The sequence below is a fragment of the Anthonomus grandis genome, chromosome 5 (genome assembly GCF_022605725.1).
Source record: "Anthonomus grandis grandis chromosome 5, icAntGran1.3, whole genome shotgun sequence".
Classification (NCBI taxonomy): Eukaryota; Metazoa; Arthropoda; class Insecta; order Coleoptera; family Curculionidae; genus Anthonomus; species Anthonomus grandis.
Window position 1 is genome coordinate 22,089,843 of NC_065550.1, and position 21,777 is coordinate 22,111,619.

General features: G+C 27.6%; 1 protein-coding gene across 2 annotated transcripts in view; it reads right to left on the bottom strand.

The window, feature by feature from the left end:
• The window catches only part of LOC126735955 (homeotic protein ultrabithorax), a 405,066-nt gene that overhangs the window by 124,038 nt on the left and 259,251 nt on the right, over positions 1 to 21,777 (bottom strand). The window contains exons 5-6 of one of the 2 annotated variants that reach the window (XR_007660562.1): positions 2,249 to 2,372; positions 1,785 to 1,942 (exon numbers count right to left, since the gene is read on the bottom strand). The exons of the other annotated variant lie outside the window; for it this stretch is intronic. The gene's annotated coding sequence lies outside the window, so the exon portion shown is untranslated. The remainder of the gene's footprint in view (positions 1 to 1,784; positions 1,943 to 2,248; positions 2,373 to 21,777) is intronic. 2 annotated transcript variants of the gene reach the window in all.

Genomic DNA, 21,777 nt, shown 5'->3' on the forward strand with positions numbered 1-21,777 from the left:
AATAAATCGCCTGTATTACCCATTTAAATTATGCATTTTATACCATTTTATAAATTGTTGAAACAATTAAAATTAAAGGGTTCATTTAAGATAAAAAAGTAAATAAGGTATGTTATTAATTTAGTTGAGTAAATTATTTATTTTCTTTTAGTATTTTAAATCATTGACTTTATTGTAATTTTAGTTTATTAAACTGTAATATATTATGAGTGTTATATATAATAAAAAATAAAAATAAAAAATATTATTTTTTCAATTATGTATTTATGCATTGTATGTAATTGATTTATTGACTTAAGCCATAATGAAAAACCGTAATTCACTTGGGAGAAATTAATATTTTTCCTTAATTCAAGAAAAGTGGATTTAAATATCGGATCGGTAACGTTGTTTCCCGTATGAAGTGGATTAAATTACGTTATAAAATATTCGTTTGAATATTTTATTCAGGCAGTACTAATAGAATATAATTCTGTACAGACAAAAAAATAACTACTAGGGAAATTTTAGGACTATACCAAATATCCACGGAATATCATATAAATGTGCCAAAGATTGTATATACGAAAGCAATATTCCAGTTATAAAGCAACATGTTATTAAAGTTACATTTTTATATTTACGTATTTTATATGCCCTTTTTTAACATAAATTAATACTAGTAAAATTTAAAAAAATTTAGTTGAATTGGTTTTGGTTACAGCCAAAGTTATTGAGATATATATTATTAAATTAGGACACAGTTTTTAAGTAAAAACGAAATGCACTTTTAAATATTTTAGTTATTGAACCAATAAACTACAAAAATGCTATAATACTTCAAGCAATCTAACCGAGACTATCGATCTTAACCGCATCAGGTATAAGAGAAAAGAACAGCAGGTATTTTAAAATAACGAGGCACACTTTCATATAAGGAGAATTCCTAAGTAAAGTAGAATTCGTCGAAAAGCGCGCGCCCGCGACTTTATCCGCAACCATCTAGGACATGCGTCTTTTTCTCGGGTAAACAAATGTCAGAATTAAAATGTCGTATTGCAGCTAAAACAACTTTATCTACAGATGCCGCTTGCCTCTTTGCGACAGAAATCCCATCCGTACTTTGGGATTTATGGGGGCAGTTTTAAAATCTACGACCCCTTTTTATTCTCGGGGTTGGTTAGTTAGCGAAAGACACAGGCGGGGGCGAATATTTGTACAATGGATCCAATTATAAAAAGAACAATGGATGGAGTGATTTGGAGGTGTAAGGATGATGTAGAGCAAAAATTTGCATGTTAATTCATGTCGTATGGTGCTGACAAGGGTTTTATTGTAAGTTTTTTTTATGTGTATTATGACCCTTGATTAAGCCTTAGAAACCTTAGTTCAAACTTTTTATGTCTGGTGTCTATTAAAAGTCATATTAAAATATATGTAAGTCGATGTTGCACAGTTGCATAGCATTTTTAACCTGCAAAAAACAAGATTTTTCGAACATTATAATAGATAAAAATTAATTTCAATTTTCTTAGTTTCAGGGAAATTCTGAGCTTCTCTACAGTCAATACAGAGCACTGAATATTTGAATGAATTGAAGAAAAGAGATACTGATTACTTAACCAGGAGCACTTTAAATGGCCTAGGATCTAAGAATTTGGATCTTAACTAAATTATTCCTCCATGTATATTAAATGTTTATTAGAAGCCGAAAATAGTCACGGAATTAGTTCGTTGTTTTTTGTTATTTGGTATAAAGGAGATGACTTCATAAAATAAAATTAAAAAAAAAAGATAGAACTTACCACTCCTATATTTTTTCATACAAGTGCGTACATGGAGTAATATTCTTTCAGCATATCTGGTAAAATCAATATTCTTCCAAGTCATTATTCTTCACCAGGGCAGTCAAGAACTATCCTCATCTTTGTGTTTTAATTTTCTTTGAATTCTATAATTGGCCCTTTATAATATTTTAAAAAAAGGTATTAATTTTAAAAATTAAAAATTTACATTACTTACCCTTAATAAATTATTAAACAAAATTATTGAATATAAATGATATACTTAAGAATACAAAATTTATTCATACAAATTTTTAGTGTGGGCTGTGCCAAAACTTGGGTAAATAAAAATATCTACAACGATGTTGGTATCTATTTATATTTGTTATAAAAATAATTTTTTCGATAATTGTTAGTACAATACTCTTATGCAAACTTGGTTATTTTTAAATTAATTTCATGCAATTGAAGAATATTGAGCCTACCTTATTATAAAATATGTCTCCTTGTAAAAAGATTTATTGTGGTACCCTGTGCTATTTATACATGCCATTTGCAGTAGTCGTGTATTATAAAAATATATGGTCCAGATTATAAAATTCCTTATTCCTAAAATTTTGAAAAATTAAAAAATTTGGCTTGACTTATAGGAATAAAATTAAATTTATTTCTAAATATCTTTTATTGCATTTTTTTAAAGGAAAACTCTATAACTTAAATGCTTAAATCCTGTGGTCTGTTTATTGATATTGTCAATATAATAAATCGTTGTTGTCGGAATAAATATTTTTCTCTAACACACAAAAGCATTATTGGAACTACTTGAATTTGCTGGTTCTAGTAGTCTTTATGACATATTCTACTAGCAGCAACTAGACATTAAAAACACAGATTAGAGCAATGTTATAGTTCTAGCCCAACTTCTTTATTTAAAGACCTTTGATACTTCTAATCCTCTAAACCATGATACTATTAGGCTTTTAGTATCTAAGTCTAAATAGCTGGATCTTTGATTGAGTCCATTAGATTGAGCCCATGATATTTATACTTCAATGAAGGCAATTGAAGTATTCAAAATTATTTTAATTCCAGGCAATTTTGAAAATAATTTTACAATTAAATAAGATTTATTTTTTCGATATTACATAATTATTTAGTTCGTAATTTTTTAGTATTCTTTCAGGCAGCTAACTTTTATTTGTGAATTTATTTCAGAAAACTGAAATATTTCAAAATAATTTTGTTATAATTATTTTTTTTTTCATAACATATTAGGGTGCGATTTCTTATAGTAAAATAAAATTACTCTACATTTCAGAGAATTAAAATGCTTTAAATCAATTTTTATATAAAATTCTGTATAAACTAAATGTTCGTTTTATATATATTTAAATAAAATAGTTTTTAATTAACTTAACAAACATCACTTTTTAAGTTTTACATGCATTTAAATTATTTTTTTACATCCTTAATTTTAGGCTTTTCCTAGTTTATGAATCTATTTTTTATTTTTCTTTATTGTTAGGTAAAACATTATTTATATATTAAAACTTATAATTTTCTAAAAGATTTTACAAAATTCTTTTAACTATATCAATTTTCCTAAATGTCGAAGAACTTTGATATTCCTATTAAATAAATATTAGTATAAAATATATTTTTGTTCAGCCATTGTAAATGTTCATAATTAGCTTCAAATAACAGGAAGAGATTTTTCAAACCATACTAGTTTACATCATACTATATGACTTCTAGGTATTTAATGTAACTTTATGTTTTATTACAGGCATTTCAAGTAATTTTAAGTTTTTTCACTTATTATGGTGTAAATCTATTTTTTTACCCCTTTTATGTTTTTAATTTTTTTAAATAATTTTTTTAATATTTCAGTTTAATGCAATTTTTAATTTTATTATTTAGTAAGTGATCAATAGTATTTTACTAATTTCTTTAAAATAAATCCAAAGATTTGGGATCAGTTAAAAAAAAATTATAAAAATTACATAAAATTTTCATTTCTGAATAATTGTCTTTTTTCAATTTTACTCATAAACTTCAAGCGCATGATATGCAATATCTTTAAAATATCTTGGTCTGTGTATTATGTGAACATTAGACCTAAAACAAAATATTCCATACTTTATTTTCGTACTAACGTCTTATAGTAGCTCTTGTCTATAACGCAAAATACAAACTCAGTTAACACATTATCTTAATACTTTTAAATTTTATTTTTAAGGACTTTAAAAAAAAATTTGCTGCTTATTACACCTCATAACCTATTTCTCTTTTTACCTTTTTAAGACTAGCTGGTAAAAATTATTTTATTTAAGCAATTATATTTTTTAGCTATAAAAATGTTAATTTTATTGTTTTTAAATGCTATATTTTATATTATATTAATAAAAGATTGTACGTTTTGTTTTTTTTTTTTTAATTTTATTAAACCTATATTAATACCTTAGTCCTAGAAATATGAGTTAGTAAATTAGAGAATAGATTTTTTTTGGTAAAGTTTTATTGCAAATATATTTTTTTCTTACATAGTTTTAATTATTTATATATAGCTCTACTCAAAAATTACTATGTTTCTATTTATGGAAATGTACTTATATGTAATAAATTATAATAAGTAAACGTATTATTTATGGGTATGATAAATAAAAAAAACTTTTTCAAATTTTTATGTCTCATGGAACCAAAAACTGATAAGATAATATACTTTACGCCCTTATATTCAGCCAAGGAGGCCCATTTATATCATTCTTCCTGGTAACGATTTTCTTTCTTTTCGTAGGGCGAGGGTGCACCCCGCATAAGGGCAAATGTTTTATTGATCAGCCCCTTTTTCGCTCTCCCTCTCTTTTTCGCCAGTCACGTGTTTTACCCCGGCCATAACTCAGCTTCAGACAATAAGCGGCGCTTCTTTTATTTTGACCACTATCTTGGGAGTTTAATTGGAAAAAATACCTTCGCTTTATAGAGAAATAGGTGACACATGCCTAAGGGTTATGCGTCTATATTAACTTTAAACTGGACAATTTAACATAAAGTAAAAAATTTACGTTAAATATGATAAATTGCCACCAAAATGTGGCTCTATAGTGATTCGAGGCTGACGACTAATGATGGTTAGGGCTGTTAACATGCGACCGTAATGCCGGAACATTACGAGACATTTACGGTCGAGTTTACAGATCGTAAAAATCACTTTAACTACCGAGAAGTGTGTAAGGTTTTTTATTACACGTTACTTCTTTATTTATTTTCATTTTTAGGGCTGTATGGATAAAACGTCAGTGCCTTATGGTTGTTTAAGTGCCGACAGTGATAAATCAACGTATGACAAAATATTTAAAATTATATTAATAAAGTAATTTAAATTCAGGGTCAAAAGTCTAGAAACTAAAGTGCCGAAACCCCAAGATAAGAGACTAATTAAACAATGTACACGCTCGGAACGAGAAACTTAAACAAAGTTGGAGCGCTGTTAGTTTTCCAATAGGCCTTAACCAATTTTCAGATAAGGCACGTGCTTAGTATCGGGTTTAATAAGTTTTACAGGTAACTTTTGGTTATTTTTAATAAACCTAATATCAATTTAGTCTAAAATGTATTTTTTATGCAAGGACATACTCAACACCATTAATAAAAAAAAAAGTACACCGACCTTCCGGTGTTCCAAAAAAAAAACTAATAAATCTTCTTTAATAAGGTAAAAGCCCGGATGCGCTTGATATTTTTAAGAGGTTAGTAGTTTTCTAATTCTCACAAATGTTTACAGTTGTTCGCTTAAGAATTGTAAAAAAAATGTGTCTGCAGGGTCTACCTAATAAAATTTTATTGTCAGTTGACCTCTTTAAAAAGCGTGTTTGTTAGGTTTACTTTTGGTAGCCTTGTGCTCTAATTTTAAGCCATAAAAATAATTTTATAATATTATATAAAAGAAAGTTGAAATTATACCAATATTTATTTTTTACTAGCTTAGTGGGATCGGGATTTAAAACTTGTATGTTATTTAGACTTAGAAGACTTTTTTCGATTTACTATTTATTAATTTATGTAAAACTGTAATAATTTTTTTTCAGATTATCTATTTGCAAGAATTAAGTTTAACAATGTCACTAATTTTTGGTTTATTATTGAGTTTTTTATTTATGTTTGTTTTTTTTTTTAATTAACACTAGGTGCTTACTTTGATATATTTATATCGTTTATTTAAACCGCTAAGCAATAACTTTTTTTTAATTCCTATATTCTGGCTTTATAACGGTAAATTTTAACATTTGCGCTAGAATTTTTAGTTTTATTTATTAAATTTAAAAGTGTTTAATATTTTTTCGACCCTTACCTTTTAAGAGAATAAGTGGAGATTTTGGCTACTTTTATGTTATGACTGGATTTTCTTTATATATATATATATATATATATATATATATATATATTATAAAAACTCTCCTTGCCTGATTTCGAAAATTGTATGCACTGTATTAGATTATAAGATGTTTGGTTGCCATTTTTTTATTCTTTTTTTATCGTATTTTTTTCTTATAGAGTGTTTAAATTAAGTATTTGAATAACATCACATATATATATATATATATATATATATATATATATTATAAAAACTCTCCTTGCCTGATTTCGAAAATTGTATGCACTGTATTAGATTATAAGATGTTTGGTTGCCATTTTTTTATTCTTTTTTTATCGTATTTTTTTCTTATAGAGTGTTTAAATTAAGTATTTGAATAACATCTTTTACTATGCGTTTATTATTTTATTCTTATAAGGGATCATATCTAGCATATGCATGCGCTATTAACATAAACACTATTTTTATAATGATTTCTTATAATATAACTTAATATAATACTATTAATTAACATATATATAGATTTAATAATTAATATAATAGTTATAATAGATTTAACATAATTTTATATTGTCTTTTTAATCAGCAAATCGAGTTTTGTAAGGTCAGGAGATCTGGCCGGCCAAGCAACTGGTCCTCTCCTGCCAATCCATTTATTTCGAAAATGGTCATTTAGATGGTCCCTCACAACACGGCTAAAATGAGGAGGCGCTCCATCTAATTGTACCCAGATTCGTCTTACTATTTGTAACGGTAAATCATCCAGCTCTTCTTCGAATTCATTTTGCAAAAAATGTAGAAAGTTCTGACCGTTCACTGCCCCATCAAAGAAATATGGTCCAAGAAGCTTTGTCTCAATGATACCAGCCCATACATTAAGTGACCATCTATGTTGATGATCCAGTGGTATCACATGCCTTGGATTTATGTCGTTGTAATAATGGAAGTTGTGTCGGTTTACAAATTCATTTTTATGGAATGTCGCTTCATCAGTGAACAACACAAAGTCAAAAAAGTCCTATTGCAGTTGGATTTGATGCAAAGCCCAGCGGCAAAAGTTTCGGCGATTAGCAAAACCTTGACCGCTTAATTCTTGTACAAGCTGTACGTGATATGGATGAAATTTATGTTTCTGGGTGATTCTATTAACAGTGGATTTTTTTAATGTCCAACTGCCTTTCAATTTGTCTACAAGAGACATGCGGATTTTCTACTGGGGCTTGCATAACAAGCATTTCATTTTGTGGATTTGCTCCTGTTTTTTGTCTTTGTGACATTTCATAATTTAAATTTCCAGTTATTTCAAATCTCTCCTTTAGTCTTTCAAATGCCAATCGATTTGGATGTCGTTTCGCATCCGGATATCTCTGTGCATAAACTCTGCTTGCCAGTAAACAATTTTTCTCACTAGCATCCAAACAGTAAATCATTTTCACCATATCCTCTTTCGAAAAATTCATTTTTATTGCAAAAATGTTTCGCTTTAGTGATAAACTGACTAAATTTTCTGTCAAAGTAATTGCTTGATCTTTGTGCAATTATTGTTATTTCCATGGCCAACTAGGCAAACTTCTTTTAAGTTAAAACGCGACTATTGTGGATTTTAAGGGCGAAATTAGGAAAAAGTGTAAAAAACTCGATAACTATTACAGATAGGTATAGAACATGCTTAACAAAAAAGAAAGCTTATCACATTGTGAACATTTTAAGATAAAAAAATATGGGTCATACCATTTGAAAAAAATAAGATATGGTTGTTTACATTTTTTGGTTTTGGATAGAGTATTGCGAACACCTTGTAAAATATTATCAAATTCTCATAGGACCATAAAGTAAGTGTAAGTATGCACTAACAACCTACAAAAGATTTGGCTTGTAGGATCCCAAATGAGTGAATTATTTTTGTTTTTGTGGAGACGTGCAAACGTCGATTTTTTGATAAAATATTAAATATCTCACAAAGGGGTAAGTTTTGGTAGAGACGATGCTGATAAAAGGTATGCAGAATTTTTAAAGCAATCCAAAAATGCAATAAAATATAGGGTGTTCCATTTAAATTAAAAAAGTTGAGTATCATATCACATTTATGAATCACCCTGTATATCCAAAATTATTTTTATGTTATGCACCTTAGACAGTAAAGTAACTTTATATAAAAAAATTTTGTTTTGTATTACTGTATAAGGAGCTATCGTCCGTTATCGTACTAATGGGACACCCTGTATATACTGTTTTAATATATGTGTTAAACTTTTAACAGTAAAGGTTTTAATGTTTTCTTCTATTACCATTTTATGAATGAAGTTGGATACGATATTATTTCTACATTAGGGTAATTCCGGGAGAGATGGCCCGCCGGGTGAGATGGCTTTTTATAATATTTCCTAAATATATTTGATTTATGGCACTGTAGCTTTAGACATCCTATTCAACGTGCTGTATATATCGTGATCCAGGTTTGCAGTTTTTTCTACACTTTAAGGTAAGTTTTGCTAAAAAAAATATTTTACAAGCATTAAAAATATTTAACCTTAAAAGTAATGTATAGTTTTTTTCTGAAAATTTTGTTTTTTTTTCAAGTTCTTGTTACTCCTTTTGGGTTTGTGTATTTTTGAGGTTGTTATGTATGGTTGTTATGTTTTGAGTATGTTAATGCACCCGTACCTCTAAAATTTAATAAATCTTAGGAAATATTTAGTGGGCTATCTCACACCCTGACTTTTGGGATAGATGACCCAACTACTAAATGGGTTAGTTGGCCCATGAGCCGTCTATCCCGGAAAACAAAAATATTTTTTTATTTAATCCATACAAAAATATAAGTCTAAAATTGGCATTTGAGTATACAATTTAGACATCCAAAGTATCTAAATGTATTTTTTAGAGTCATGCCGACTGACTACATTAGAAAAGGTTCAGTGCAAAGAGGAAACTGGACTGAAGAAGATTTAGTCAATGCTGCAGAAGCTATCAGAAATGGTGTTATGAGAATCAGAGAGGCATGCTGTAATCTTACCAACATTCCACCACCAACATTTCGTAGGCGCTTCAAAAACAATGATTTCCAGAAACGAGCTCTTGGTCCACCTTGTGTTCTTGGTATCGAAAAGGAGAAAAAAATTAAGCTACATATCCAGAAATTACAGAAACATGGATTTGCACCAACTCGTGAATGCGTCAGAGCAATGGCATTTTACTTGGCAGTTATTCTTGGCAGTTTCCTTTACAACGGGATAGTGTATTCATTCCTTTACACTATCCCGTTGTAAAGGAATGAATAAGACAGATATTTTTGTGTATTTTAATTTACTTGAAACCACATTAATTGATGAAAAAATAATGAACAAAGCTGGTCACATATTTAGTATGGACGAAACGGGCTTACAATTAAATAATAAACCTCGTTATGTTATTGCTACAAAAGGCCCAAAAAATGTTGCTGCAATTACTGCTTCAGAGAAGGGAGAAACCATAACAGTAATATCATGTTGTAATGCAGAAGGTTATTATATACCACCTACTTGTATATTCAAGGGGAAAAATAAAAAAGCTGAGTTTGAAGAAGGCATGCCCCCTGGCTCCAATGTATATATGAATGCAAAATCGGCTTACATTAACACTGACATAATGTTTGCTTAGCTAAAAAATCAATTTATACCACGTAAACCGCAAGGCAAAGTTCTACTTTTACTGCATGGGCATGCCAGCCATTGCAGCTCATCAGAGATGCTTAAATACGCTGATAAACATGCTGTTATTCCTCTTTGCCTGCCCAGTCATACTACACAGTTTCTCCAACCTTTAGATAGATGTTTTTAAGAGCCTTAAAGCTTTCTTTAATAAAAACATTTATTAAAACAAATCCAACTAGGAAAATTAACCGGTTACAATTTGGCCAGCTGCTATCTAAGGCGTGGTCAAAAGCTACGACAGTTGAGAATGCTGTATCTGCTTTTAGGTCAACAGGTGTTTGTCCCTTTAATCCTTCAGCCATACCAGAGTACGCATATTTGGGATCTGAAGAGGACATGATAAATTTGAGTAAGTCCCTCTAACAAACGTATTTTTATTTATTTATAAAAAAAAACATTTTTAGATAAAACGGCAACAGTTAATAATGATGCAAATAGAGCTAATATTGATGAAAATCAAATGCCAAAATAAGAACAAGCAATACCATCCACGTTAACGTCAGGCTTCAATAACATACCATCGGAACGTGATGAAGATCAAAATCGGGACACACCCGGAACACTGTTAAACAAATTTTCGCCTGTTCCAATCACATCAGCTAATATTGAAAATGCACGAAAAAGTGCAAAACAGGTAGCTTGCGTCCAAACATCTCCGGAAAATATTCAAAAACAAAAATTGGCTAACGCGCGTAAGAAGGACAAAGAAAAGAAAAAAGATACGACGATTATAAACAAGCAAAAACAAAAAAATAATGATGATGGGTCAAATGATTCATATGTAAAGGAACAAACTAAAAACATAAAGGGGAAAAATAAATTAAACCTTACCACCCAAAAACCAAAAGCGAAAATACTTAAATAAAGACGACTCATCCACAGATACTGACACATCAGACGACTATGTTTCCGAATCTGCGGACTGCTTACAAGAAGACGATTCTACAGAATGCCTTGGATGTGGCGAGATATACAAACTCACAACTAAAACTGATGACTGGATTCAATGTATTCACTGCACAAGGTGGTTTCATGAAAGCTGCTCTAAATATTTGAATCTCTGTGACCTATAAGGAAAAATTTTATCAAAAAAGCGATGTTAAATTAAGTTTTTTTAATGGGCCGTCTCACCTAGTATGGGTGAGCCAACTAACCCATAGCATCTGGGAGAGTTGGCCCATTCAGCTTATTTTTTTAAAACTGTTTGTAGGGTTAGATTTTTTAGTTTTTCTTTAAATGTTAACTTTGGCGTTAACTGGAATAAATGCTTATGTTAAATCTCTTTTCTTTGGTTTGATTAACTTTTGGGTTTTCATTTTATGTCATTTTTTAAAAAAGTGAGCCAACTATCCCGGACTTATCCTATAGTACTCTGCATTTTGTTATATTTTTTTATTATCTTTAGACTTATTTGTTTTTCTACTGTTAAATTTTTATCATTTGATGGTGATAAAAAAGTGGAATCTTTTTTCTCATATCTATTATGGAATATATAACTTACTTGTTTTCTTTTTTTATTTATTGTTAGTTAACAAAGATACTTTTTAATCTGTTAAAAATATGTCGGGTAGATAAAGATCAAATTTGTAAGTTTTTGTATTTCCTGTAAGTGTGGTTGTTGAATATAAAGAGCTATTGATTAATTTTTTTTATGACAGACTTAACCTAGTATTTTCTTATATTATTTTGATAAATTTAAGCCCAGAAGACTTATATATAGTATTCAAAAATTATATATTATCTTATATATCTAAAAATATAAAACAAAAATTAAGCAAAATATTAAAATTTGAAAATCTAATTAAAAACAAAACTTACTCAACTAGTTCGGCAACAATTTTGATTAAAAAAGAAGTTTTATATGAAGCTATGATTTTTACCAATAACTTGTATAATATATCTCAGGTTCAGTGTGATAAAAAAAACTATGGCATCTGGCCAGGTAAAACCAATTTATATTAAAAAAATATGTTGTGATGAGGAATAAAAAAATTCAATTAAAACAATACATGTACTATGTTTGGTCCCAATATCTTCATCTTAGCGTAGGCAGAAAAATATATATTTGGCTTATATTAAATAAAAATATTATTTAGGCTTTATAATAACAAGTTTTCGTTATTTAATTTTAATGTATCTAATTTAAAATTTAATCATATTTTAATTGTTATTTAAACATGAAATTGTACTTTAGGTCCTATAAAGTAAAGTGATCTAATTAAAAGTTTGACAGGATGAAAATTTTTAAAAACTTTTTCTAGTACGATACAACTTTGCTTTACATCACTACTAAGTAATTTTATTATAAATTTAATTCTACAAAAACTATCTTGTATATTCTATAATTGCAGAAAAATAAACCTTTACAAATATTTACTAGCTATTCCCAATCATCCATCAAACTGACAAAGCCCAATCAAGCCAAATTCCAGTTCTTAGGCCTAACTAAAAATGACGAGAATAAAAAAACGGTTTAGCTACCTACTTATTAGCTATTATGAAATATGACAAATGAGGTTCTAAATTTATAGTAAATCCGCTTCATTACTGCGTTATAAAAACTTATACGCGTTTAAACATTCTGATTCCTAATCACTTTGTAGAGTAACTATTAAAATGAATATTTAAATAGCTGTAAGAATAAATTAATTACGTTAAACATAGACATATAAAAGACATTGTAGACAGTACGTATTATTACATTTTTGAACCCAGAATCATAAACTTCTATTGTTTTTATTTTTTTTTTTGCTTTTTATTTTACTTTCCTTTACTGTAAGGTTAGCGACAAAAAAATGTATAATAATAATTTAAATTTGAAATTCACGCAAATTTCTATATGACTACTTTATTGCCAATATTTGTTTTTTTTCTTTAATATAATTTTATCAGTTTGGTTTAGGCTCTCTAATATTTTCATGATATAATGGTGAAAATGTCAACAGAGGGAAGATAGAGCAAGCTATTTTTACAAGTTTTTTTACAAAATAAATTATATATTGAAAACTTGCTTTCAAGCTATAATTATATAAACATTATAAATACATAATTATTTTGTTCCAAATTATAAGTTTTGAAAAAAAAATTAACCAATTGGAAGACGATTAAAATACAAAATATTTGAATAAGTGTATATATTGTAATTGGAATAGCAAAATTTGTTGAATAAAATTACCAATCGATATGAGTTAAAACTCAGATCCAGATCACTCTACCGCAAAAGGCAAAAAAACCTTTTTATATGCAAAGGGTTTTATTTCGTTAGCTCTCCTGCAATAATTTCATCGGTTATTCATTGCTATTTATTACTTTCTTTATTATTTTTAATATTGTAAAAATATTTGTTACATTTCTGCACATCTTTATTAATACATTATTTAAAAATTTGGTGGCCATAATTTTTGATTATTTATAAAAAAATAAGCCCTAAAAAAAGCTTTATTTTGATTCAAATCATGTTTTAAAATTCTAATAAATTGAATGATGTATAATAAAAATGCAAAGCCAAGCATCATAAAATCTGTGTGAAAGTTTAATTTTCCAATAACTTAAAAACCAATATGTTGGGCGCCATCTATGCAATAAACAACGAGCCACACGCACAAGTGCTACGGATTTAATTCTTCGGCTGCGACGGCCATCTACCCGTAACTCGTCCAACTATGACCCCATAAAGCTTTATGAGCTTTAAGCTCTACTTTACAGCGCGCTTCGACACAGAGCTTGTGTCGTCAGTTCATTCGCCTATAGAGTGAGTCACCGATAGTAAGTTTAGATTGTTGCGATGTTGCCGATGTCGAGTCGTTTTTCTTTTGGATACTTTTTGAGTAGAGGAGAAACATTATTTATATATTCTTACAATTATTACAAACCGAAACTTAACATAAAAATAATATATGTCAAAAACCATTTTAAAAATCAATAATTGCTAAAATTAAATGATCCAATTGTGCTGTTTTAGACTTCTTAAAAATTAGGGTAATATAACCTATGTGAACTAAGGAATTATAGACTGATATTACTTACATCGAATAATTCCAAAATTTTTGAATCATAACTATAAACGAATATAATCTATAAAGCCTTGGAAAATGAGTGTTTGTAGACTTGCCAAATGCTTTCGACGCAGTTTGTTATGAAATTTTAATTAAGAAGTAAAGAAATTGGTATTAGAGATAGTGTGATTAATTTTTCTAAAAATTACTTAAAGAACAGGTCTTAGCAAAAACTACACAAAATAGAAAGTGAAACTAAGATTGTGGCATGCGGAGTATCCCGGAGAATAGATACGGGACTATTACTGTTTACAATATATTCTAGTTTTCCAAAAAATCAAATTAAATGTATTATCATAAGTTTTACTAATGACAGGGCAATTTTCTATTCAGCTGACTTGTGATCTTAGGTCAAAATGGGGATTAAATATATCTAAGAAAATTTTTTTCTTAATTTGTATCATACTCCACACATTTATCTCAATTTCACTTCTTAAATATTTGAGAAAATATTTATATCTGAAAAACAAAGAATATTAATTATCTCAAAATAAAACAAATTAAACTTCTCATTATTTGTAAAAACTAGATATTTCGTGCACACATTCAAAAAATACAATATTTGGAAAAGGGGGCATGATTACTCAAAATCTGTAAAAGACGGTATTTTTCAAAAATTATTTAATACTAAATAAAAAAAAATGGATGGTAGAAATAAGCATACAAGAAATTAATTCCTTTTTTTACATAAAAATTAATAAGCAACTAAGGCATTATGTTATCTGTATTAATATACAGGGAGTTTTAAAAGTTAAGACATTTAGTTTTAACTGCTTGTAGAACTCCTTTAAAGGGGTTTACCACAGATCACCTATAAAGAAAATCACAATCACCTTAAAAGTTGGAAACTAAATGAGAGTTAGTGAAACATTCAAAATAAGAAAAAATAAGAGACCATTTTTTGTTCACTGCTCTTTTACGTTTACCGTTTACTAAAATCTGTATTATTTTATGGTTCTTAAAACCAATCTTTGATTTTATTAGTTGTACCAGTCTTTAATAAAGCGTAGCTTATTTAACTGATTATAATGTGCGGAAAAATAATCCACGTTTACTAAAATAATGACTATTGCATTTAACCTGCATGCAATTGCATAGAGGTTGCAAACTTTACCCAGACCCACGTATAATTATAAATTTAGCTATTAAATTTCGTGGCATAGGGTATCTAAACTAACAACGAGGAGGCCACGCTAAAAGAGCTACTCAATCTGAAATGTTTCAAATTGAGAAAGTCATTTTACAAATGATGAAAGATGACTGAACAATGGGTACTAGAGCCATATAGCAGCTCAAGTTGAAATTTCTCATATAAAAGACGATACAAGAACAGTATTGTCCTTATCATTCACAACAGGTATAAGCGTTATTACCTGTAGATCATTCTATCATTTCACGAAATTAATTTTGTGTACAGATGAGGTCATATTTATAGAAGATTGAGCGCAAAATTTCCATAATAATCATGTTTGAGTAGTACAAAATCCGCATGCCGTAAAATGATCTAATTTTCAAAATAGTTTTTCATAAACTAATTAGGTTGGTATAATAAATTAAATGCTAATTGAATCCTACTTTTTTCCACCTCGACAGACTGGTACACTTTATTCAGATTTTCTTCGACACAATCTACCATAATTATTATGTTCCCTTTAATGTGTTAGAGAAGTTAATGAATATCTAAATACTGTGTTTCCAAATAGATGGTTTCCAAAATTTATTAGACCTATTTCTTGGCCTTCTCGCTTCAGATTTAACCCCTCATGATTTTTTCTATCGTGCTATTTGATAGAGTTGGTGTATCCATGACGAAAAAAATCTAGAAGAACTTTAAGAATGTATTAAACATTTTTGTAATTTGATTCGTAAATACCAGGATTTTCAAAGCTTGTAAAGAGTCGGAGATTTGCCGAGTATGTACTAATCGAACAAATGGGGAAAATTTCAAACAATTTTTGAATAAACGATAACAATTTAGTTTAATAAAGATTTTTCATAAGTAAATTTCAGCAATGTAAAGTAACTCTCTTATTATGCAACTTTTATATAGGTTTGAGTTCATCAAGTACATTATGCATATATAAAAACTCTAACCCTTATTGTGACTATTATCGAAAGTGACATTAAGAACAAAAAATTATATTTTTAAAAAAATTCAGTACTAAAAAGCGACACTTAAAGCTACTTCCGTACTTACTGGTTTATTTTACTTACTAGAAATAATACCTAAATGTCGTACTTTTTGTTGCTTAAAATTTTTCGCAAAATACGTTATCGAAAAACTCACTTTTAATATCTTACAAACAAGAAATATTACTGATATAAATACCTCAGATATTTAGAACATTCTAGGAACATTCAAAGTCAGGCAATACCAAAAAAAATCTGTCATATTAAATTTGATATAGCTGAACTATATTACCTAAGTATTCTTGAATAAATTTTTGATGTATTTTAATTATTTAGTAGTAGTACTGATGTGTCCCTCATAAATGTTTAATGGCATTTTAGAAAGATGTAGAGATTAAAATAATAAACAAGTATGAATATTCTCTATGAAACAAAATTTGCCAAAAAAAAATATATATAAATTTAAATTTCATTTGTTCTTTATTTCCCCTATGTAAATATTTTAACTTTCAGTGAAAAATTTTTTATATATATTTAAAAAAAAATATTTAAACATAAAATATATATATATAATTTTTCTAAAATTTTTCAAGGATCTTGCTACTGACATAAAAGTCTTCAAATAATTTTTGTATTTAATTAATTTTATAAATACTAGGTATGACTTCTCCTAAATTTTACTTTTTCTAAATTCTTTCCAATATCTTTGTTAACATAAAAAATAAAGTGAAAATATACAAAATTTGAACAAGTATTCCTTGAATAAAAAAAAAATTTAAGTCAATATTTCAACCATTAAGCATTCATTTTTAATTAAAGTCAAAATTGACTTTCAGCGAATACTTGTATAATAATATTTAATCGAAATATGTCAAATTTGTTTAACAAGAAAATTTTCAGAATTTTGCATCAATATACAAATAATTTTTTGTTTCATTCTTGTTTAAACAGTTATAAAATAATCTATAATTTTAGATAATTAAAAAAAAGCTGTTAAATTAAGAAAAAGCTTTTTTTTACCTATTATTAAAAAACTACTGTATAACATGTTTAACCTATAAGTAAGAAAATGTATACAAAACACTTTTAAAAAATCTTTCCAAATACTTCAAAAATCACGTAAAAAATATTATTTATTTATTTAAAAATACTCAAAAATCCTAAGAGGAATAGTATTTACTCAAAACTTTAACATTATGTGAATGTTCTGAACCATCTGTGAATATTTATAAATTGATCAATACATTTAATGTTTCTAGAATAGGCAATAAATATTATTTGTCACACCGCATCTGTATGCTCTTTTTAATGTATTTATTATTAATAAATTTTGAATATTGAATTCTTAATTTTATAACATATATTTAAAAATGTATAGGTTTACTTTTTAAATTAATAATAGTTTTTCCATCTAAGGTAAGTATTATTAACTCTTTACTTACAACCATACTTTTACCTTTAGTTTCATGCTTAAAAATCTCTTTATTTTGATTTAAAAAATGTATTTGAGGCGGATTCTAAGTGACATTTAATTATGTCTTAATTTTTAAAAATTATAAAAATCTAAAATTTTGGGAAACAAGAGCTTTTTTCTTTCAATACTTTTTAAAAATGTTATATACAGTTTGTAACAATATTCTAAAGAACAACCAGCAAGAATATATCCCAATGAAACAAAAAATTTCTTAAATAATTTTTATGTTTATTAGAAGACCAAGGTGCTTCTGGTCTATTTAGAGAATTTCAATATCAAATATTTATTAATATTTGTAAATACAAATTTTTAAAATAATCTCTTAAGAGACGAAGCAATTAAAAAATTGTGTGTCTATCATCCAAAAAATTTTCAATTTTATTAAATTCTTTTATATTTATATCGTTTAGATAATAAAAATCATTTAATATATTATATTTTAGATATTAAAGTCTAGCAATCAAGCATTTTCGATGCTTTTGCAAACAATTTTTCCTTTTATTTTAGGCATCCGACATCCTTTTTATATCTTTAAGTAGTAGTAAATTTTTATTATCCCTTAGTCATTCAAAGTAATTTTCTATTTCCTTTTATACATTTGATGCAATTTTTTTAATGTGTCTAAGAAATTATTCAAATTTTTATTTCTTTTCATCCAGACACTATTTTCTTATGGCCTGACCAAAGCACCGTGATAATAATATTTTTGTAACCATATATGTATTCTTATTTAAATAAACTCAAATTTTATTTGTTAGGAACATATTTAATAAAATAACCATAAATTATATATTTAAACTTCTCAGGTACTTTGGAAATCTGTTAATGATTATATGCATAAATTACAATTACTGCAATGCAATTTTTATTATATGGTTGTTTTTATTTATTAATTTGCGATGCTGATATTAATAAAATTGAAAAAAAATACAAACCAATTTTACTTCAAACCCAAACAAAAACAACTCCGTCAGTTTACCGTCAATCCGTACGGCTTTTTACACACCTCAACACCGTCGAGTAAACCATAAAACTCAGCCTTCGTCATTTTACGATCATCTTTATGATCGTAAACACGATTATCCCCATTCAAATGGCTGAATAAGAGGGTGTTACTTTTACAGCACCATTTCAGTCATTTGGTTTGTTTACACCAATCATTATTGGCGCTTGGGTCGGAACTTTGTCCCGGTTTTAATGACCATTATTTAATATGCAAATCTGAATAGGTTTAGACATGATTTTATACTACCTGAAGGCTTTAGGCCTAATGATAGTAGTTAAAACGTATTTTGTTAGATGCTTTGTGAGGATGTAAAGCGCCAATTCAGTTATTGTAATAATTACCTCACCGAAGATATTTTAACCGTAAGCTTACCGGTGCCGTAATTATATATATTTAGCTTTATTACAAATTTATATTTATCTTCTTGATCTAGTAGAGTAGTGAGGTACACAATTTATTATTTATCTAAATTAATGACCTATAAATTATAATTAATTGCTTACAAGGGATTTTAAATATTAATTGGAGCATACGTGCAGATAATTTGTTTACTTCATTACTTTTATGGCTTTATTATTTCGACTATTTTCCAGCTTATGTAAATGGTATATACAATGATATATTTATAAAATAAATGTTTCTTTATTATTTCAATAAATAAATAATGCCTTTTATTAATTGAAATAAATGGACAGCGAAATTTTAGAGACTTCTACTTAACCATACAAACATATTTTATACTAAACCAAAAAAAAAAGAGAATCAACACACTGAGCTATGAGAGCAAAAATTACCATATATCAACTTAAAAAAAACATATATCAACACAAAAATAATTTTAAAAAAGAGAAAAGTACAGTAATAGTGTAAGTACGAAATAAAGTTTTTTGCGTGAAAAAAAAACGCCTGGCCAAAGATTTGCTGGTAATTTTTTTTAGTTGATACGCTTTTATTATTGACTTAAAATTATTGAAATTAAAGGAACAAAATTAATCCGGAAGTAAACTGATCAAGCTTATTGCATCGCCAAAGAGGATCTAGTACTAAAAATCAGTTCAAAATTAAGGCATTAAGAACTTCGTCATATTCTTTATATTTACGGAATGTCAGAACGTCTTGTTATAAAAATAATGCAAGTATAAATAATAAATTTGTTTATCATATACGTTTAACAGCACAATAATGGATCATTATATGAATTGGATCAATTTATAATAATTGTTCAGGGTTCACGCAAATCAAGGAATATATCGATTTTTTTATTTTTATTAGGTCATTCTTATTTTTAAGGATTTTTTTCATACAGGTGTCAACTAGGTAAATTGATTCAGTAAAATTTAAAGAGTTCCAGAAAGTGAAAGAAAGTTAATTTTTACAACTATTACAAATAATTGCATTTCAACATATATTTTAAAAAAGCTTTTTTCTTTAAATAGTGCTAAAAAAATTATCTATTTATATTTTTCGTAATTAACTTCTGTAGCACCAATGCTTTAAAACGTGAATAAAGGTTACTGAATCTAAAAAAATATCCCGCTCAAAATTTATTCAAATTAACATAGCACTTTAAAAATGTAGCAAGGAAAAATTAAGAACGATGATGTATCTGACGTTATTAAGATCAAGGTATAAGTGAGTTCAAACTTAAATTAGTATAAGAGATATATTTGGAATACAGGAATTTTTTAAATGAATCAATACACGTTAATCTATTTTTTAATACAATATTTTTTTTAAAAATATGTTTTTTGTTGGACAAAAAAGTGTGCTTTGCTTATACGTTTTTTTAGAGTGATAGTAAAAAAGTTTTGGCTTAAAAATACCCATAAGGCAAATTGTTCTTGTTTTGTTACTTACTTTTTTATTTTGCTATTTGGATAGCACAAATCTATCTAATGGATATCCAAAGGTTTTCTTCTTTTTTGAAGTATAAATGTCCATTGAACATCAATTTAATTTCTTCAAAAAACCAATGGATGTTCATAAGAATATACAAATATCACAAACTTGGCGAACCATAGGACCATTATATAAAATTTGTCGATGTAAAGGTATATGAAAAATAGAAAGTTAAATGGATCCAAATAACTACTAAAGAAAAAATTAATAGATATATAATGCTAATGAGTCCATTGGACTTCCATACAATTGCCAAACAGGTTCAATAAACGGCACTACCTTGTGTAAGAATACACTTCTTTTTATCTTTAAAAACACATTTTATTACACGTTCTGATTTTGAGCATGTTTATTGGAATTGTCCAATGCCTAATGACTTTTTATTCACTTTTTTCAATCCATGGGCTTGAAATTGAGTTGATGATTTTAATGATCTGGGTTCAACGGCTTTTCATTAGTGCATTAGTATTTATTCAATGGTTTCCCTTTTTATCATTTGGGGATGTCTACAATTAATCCATGGACATTATGATTAAGTTTGGATCAACGACATCCATTGGAAAATAAGTGCTGTTTGGGTCTCATATGCCTTATATCGGAAAAATAGCCTTGAAGAACCCCTAAATAAATGGCTGAAAAAATGAAAAGTTGGCGCCTAAATAATAAGATAATAAGTTAATTCAGGCTTTTTCTTTGTATGAAGACAAATTTTTTAATGATCCAAGGAGTTAAAATCGGGAGAGCAGGAAGGCCAGCCTATAAGGCTCTGTTTTCAATTCAAGTCTTCAGTTGGTGTGAAAATTTATGGCTCAGAAACTGACACATCATATATAATTATGAGCTTTTAGACAGTTATATTGTTGTAAAAAATTAATCTCGTTGCTAAAATTATTTCTGGTATGTTCTTAGACCCTCAGTATAAAGATGCTATTTATGTAACTAATGTTAGTTAAGTTGCTTTTAAATTCCCGTTTATATATATCGTTTTGTTTTCATTTCTTGTTGGTCACCTAATTTTTTCTTTTTTCCAGCCTTTTATTGGACCCTTCTCATTCTAAAGTCTTTTAATCATCTTTTTCTTTTTTTTGCTCCTTACTTGATAGATACTTATCGGAAACTACTACTTTCATCACTTATTCCGAAATGGAGTTCTAATAAACTGAGTTATGATCCAGTTATATACATATAAGAATCCTATAATTAATAATGGAATATATTTAGCATTTAGTACTTTAGTAGTACTTACTCTGTAATTAATCTTTTTTATTTTCTTTATAGTGACAATGGATAGAAGCAAGAATTACAATATAAAAATGTTCACTCTATTGCAAATCTATAATTATGGAAGTTTTTGGTTTATTGAGCCAATATTCTATATTAAAA